The sequence below is a fragment of the Giraffa tippelskirchi genome, chromosome 8 (assembly GCF_054371585.1).
Source record: "Giraffa tippelskirchi isolate mGirTip1 chromosome 8, T2T-mGirTip1v1.2.pri, whole genome shotgun sequence".
NCBI lineage: Eukaryota > Metazoa > Chordata > Mammalia > Artiodactyla > Giraffidae > Giraffa > Giraffa tippelskirchi.
In genome coordinates, this window is record NC_137282.1 from 129,527,289 (window position 1) to 129,532,100 (window position 4,812).

The 4,812-nt window shown below is 43.2% G+C and overlaps 1 pseudogene; it reads left to right on the top strand.

Moving 5' to 3' along the window:
- The first annotated feature begins 4,061 nt into the window (after positions 1-4,061).
- On the top strand, positions 4,062-4,589 carry LOC145519009 (ferritin light chain pseudogene; annotated as a pseudogene).
- The last annotated feature ends 223 nt before the right edge of the window (positions 4,590-4,812 follow it).

The following is a 4,812-nucleotide window of genomic DNA, read 5'->3' on the forward strand; positions in this document are numbered from 1 at the left end:
AGTGTAGATCAAAAAGGTCCTGATTTACCAAATGAAGAAGACAGGGATGGATAAAGGGAGCGAGGGAGAGAGAAAGAATGGGGAGAAACAAAAAGACAGAAACAGGGTGAGAGGGAAGAAAAAGAGAAGAAGAGATACTGGGAATAAGAAAATGAGACAGACAAGAGAAAAGAAAGAAAAGTAGCAAAAGAGGGAAGTTTAGAGACAGAGTGAGGGCCAGGCCCTGGAAGACAGAGCGAGCAAGCAGACAGGCAGGAGTGCTGTGCTGGAGTCTGGAGATATAACTGGGTAAAGGGGCCACGTTAGCATCAAAGTCAAGGTCCTGGCTTCCCTGCTCCCCAGGAGCCAGACCACAGAGCAGAGAATTTAGGTTTCAAGCTTCTCCCAGGTCTCTGGCCATGCTGCTGTCTTAGTAACTGAGTTGGAATTTGGATATGGGATCTCCTCAAAGTTTCTCTAAGCCTCAATTTTTACCTCCAGAGAATGGGTCACTGCTGATGAGAAAGCACAAGGGCTGACCACTTTTATCTCTGTGGTCTCCTATACCACCAAGATGATCACAATGAGGCACAGTCCCCAGGGACAAGAAGTGTGAAGGTGTGCAGTAGTAAGATTTTGGGAGCCAAAAACGAATGAACAGTTACTTAGCCTGGCAGAAGCTGTACCTTAACTGCCTGGGTGGGGAGGCGGGGGTGGGAGGATGGGCAGGATACACTAAGAAGGTGCTGCTTCAGGGCGCCTTGCACTTGGAAACGCCAGATCCCTCTAAGAGGGAGGTTGCTGGGGGTGGGGCTGAAGAGAACTGCTTGGAAGTGGGTTTAAGGGACTGTGAAAACCCCAGATCCCCTCCCACTTCTTGCACAGCTGGACACTGCCTTCCCCACTCTGGCAGAAAATGGGCTGGCTTACCAACAGAGACGATTACACAGCTGAAGCACAGGATTAAGTGCAATTCTGAACACCAAAGGGTAAGTTTCCATGAGCCCTTCCCCATTCAGCATCAGAACATTGGAAACAGGTTTATTGCCCCCAGCAAATTCCAGGGATTCTCTCTAGGGAAACTGTCCCAAGAGAAGAGTCCTACAGATACCGGCATTTAAAGATTTCTCAGGGACTTCCCTGGTGGCCCAGTGCTAAAGAATCAACCTCCCAATGCAGGGGACATGGGTTCGATCCCTGGTCTGGGAACTAAGATCCCCCATGTTGGGCACCTAAGCCCATGGTGGCACTAGTGGTAAAGAACCTGCCTGCTGCATGAGACAAACGCTCAGGGCTGGGGCAATGGGATGACCCAGAGGGATGGGATGGGGAGGGAGGTTGGAGGGGGTTCAAGATGGGGAGCACATGTAAACCCAGGGCTGATTCATGTCAATGTATGGCAAAAAACACTACAATATTGTAAAGTAATTAGCCCTCAACTAAAATAAATAAATTTATTAAAAAAAAAAAAGAACCTGCTGCTAATGCAGGAGACATAAGAGACACAGGTTTGACCCCTGGGTCAGGAAGATTCCCTGGAGGAGGGCATGGCAACCCACTCCAGTATTCTTGCCTAGAGAATCCCATAGCCAGAGGACCCTGGCAGGCTACAGTCCATGTGGTCGCAAAGAGTCAGACACGACTGAAGCGACTTGGCATGCGTGCACCACAACCACTGAAGCCCATGCACTCTCGAGCCTGCGCTCCACAATGAAGCGTAGCCCCTTTCGCTGCAGCTAGAGAAAGGCTACAAGCAGCATGAAGACCCAGCACAGCCAGAAGTAAATAGATAGATAAGTAAATGAATCAATACAATAATGGTTTCTCAATGAAAAAGTCACCAAAACAAGAAAAAAAGTTTGTCACCAAATCCTTTCAGCGCCTTAGTTTTAAATATTAATATAAATAGACAACCAACGACCACAGGGCATTGCAAGAGAGGTGTCACTGTGAAAAAAGAGAAGCCAGAATAAGCAAATAAGAAAAAAAAAACAACTCAAGAGATAATGTAGAAAGCAGAATATTTTTTTTTTTGTCTCTGAGATAATTAATATCCTCAGAGAGAATAAAAATACTGCAACCTTTGCAACAAGACTAGGATGCTAAAGAAAGTAACATTCACAGAACAAGAAATAGCTCTTGAAAATTAAAAATATGATAACAACCTATTTAACATCCTTGCAAAAAATATTTCACCTGAATTTTACCATAATCTAACTTCCAGTCTGCAGTAAATACAGCAGGTAGGGGAAGAGGGATAAAATTAAATGACATCGTGAGGAAAGAATCAGACAAATACAGAATGAGGGCATTCTACAAGACAACTTGCCTAGATCCTTAAAATGTCAATGTTGTAGAAACAAAAACATGAAACTATTATAGACGCAAAGACTAAGAAGGAATTCCTTGGCAGTCCAGTGGTTAGGACTCAGCATTTTCACTGCCGAGGACCCAGATTCAATCTGTGGTCAGGGAACTAAGATCCGGCAAGCCACACAAGATGGTCAAAAAAAAGAAGACTAAAGAGACCTACCGACCAAAGAAAGTTAAGCTAGGATCCTAGTTCAAATAGATCAGCTATAAAAGAAAAGTCGGACACAACTGGGGAAATTTTGAATATGGCCAGGATATTAAAGATATTAGGGGTTTATTATTAATTTTCTCAAGTGTGATTATGTAACTGAATGTCCTTAATTTTAGATTCTGCAGTCTCAAGTATTTAAAAATCATGTATAGTATGGTCTGCAAATTTCTTTCTAATAATTCTGCCAAAATGTACAGGCAGTTCATAGATAGATATATCATTAACAATTGTTCAATCTAGTTCTACACTATCTAACACAATAGTTACTTTTCACATGTGGCTTCTATGCACTTGACATAGAAGCTGTGTTGACATCAGCTGGGTTGAGATACACTATGAGTATAACATACACACTGAATTTCAAAGACTTAGTACAATAAAAAAGAATGAAAAACATCTCATTAATAATTTTTGTTTTGATTGCATGTAGAATTGATATTTTGATATAAGTAAAATATTAAAATTAAGTTTACCTATTTCTCTTAACCAGTTTAATGTGGCTACTATAAAACTTAAAATTACAACAAAAAAACAGAAAAAATTAAAAATTAAAATTACATATGTGGCTCACATTTTATTTCTATTGAAGAGTGCTGACCTAGATGGTAGGGAAAAGAATGCTAAGTGTACTTTTTTTTTTTCAACTTTTCTGTGTATTAGCAATTTTTTAAAATAAAAAGTTGGGAAAAAAATAAATAAAAAATAGAGACTTTCTTTTTAACCAATAGGATATAAAATTTAAAAAATCATTTTGAAAGTAGGATAAGGTAACAAAAAGTAAAGATTAGAAAGTCAGAGAGCCAATCAAAGAGGTCTAATTCAAAAAGATAAAACAGAAGTGCGCTCGGCGGCCCCGCGGATCTGTCTCTTGCTTCAACAGTGAGATGGATGAAACTGGAGCCCATTATACAGAGTGAAGTAAGCCAGAAAGAAAAACAACAATACAGTATACTAATGCATATATATGGAATTTGAAAGATGGTAACGATAACCCTATATGCGAGACAGAATAAGAGACACAGATGCATGGAACAATTTTATGGACTCTGAGGGAGAAGGTGAGGGTGGGACGTTCTGGGAGAATAGCATTGAAACATGTATATTATCGTATGTGAAACAGAACACCATTCCATGTTCGATGCATGAGACAAGGGCTCAGGGCCGGGGCAATGGGATGACCCAGAGGGATGGGATGGGGAGGGAGGTGGGTGGGGGGTCCAGGAAGGGGAACACATGTAAACCCATGGCTGATTCATGTCAATGTATGGCAAAAACTATTACAATATTGTAAAGTAATTAGCCCCCAACTAAAATAAATAAATTTATTAAAAAAAAAAAAAACAGTGCTTGGACGGAACAGACCCAGGGACGCCCCTTGCTCCAGCCTCTGACTACCCTCCAACCTTTTTTCCAGTCGCAACCTCCGGAGTCAGCCACTCAGCTGTCCGCGATCACTGGGACCAGCCACCATTTTTTAACTCCTTATTACCGACCAATCATGAGCTCCCAGATTCGTCAGAATTATTCTACCGAGGTGGAGGCCGCCGTCAACCGCCTGGTTAACATGCAACTGCGGGCCTCCTACACCTACCTCTCTATGGGCTTCTATTTCGACCGCGACGATGTGGCCCTGGAGGGTGTGGGTCACTTTTTTCGCAAATTGGCCAAGGAGAAGCGCAAGGGCGTGGAGCGTCTCTTGAAACTGCAAAACCAGCGTGGCGGCTGCGCCCTCTTCCTGGACGTGCAGAAGCCATCTCAAGATGAATGGGGTAAAACCCAGGATGCGATGGAAGCCGCTCTTCTCGTAGAGAAGAACCTGAATCAAGCCCTGTTGGATCTGCATGGCCTGGCTTCTGCCCGCGGAGACCCCCACATCTGTGACTTCCTAGAGAACCACTTCCTAGATGAGGAAGTGAAACTCATCAAGAAGATGGGTGACCACCTGACCAACCTCTGCAGGCTGGCTGGTCCCCAGGCTGGGCTGGGCGAATATCTCTTCAAAAGGCTCATCCTCAAGCACGACTAGGAGCTTCTGGAGACCAGTGGCCTTTGAAGAACCCACCTAACATCAGGGCTGCCTGAAGTCCCTCTCTGCAGCCACTAGGCAGCTTTTTAACACCCTGGAGCCCTCTCTCAAGCCTTGGACCAAATGGAAACAATAAAGCTTTTTGCAGCATAACAACAACAAAAAAGATAGAACATAACAAGCACAGAAAGGAAACAAAAGAAATGAGCTTCTAGATTAACGG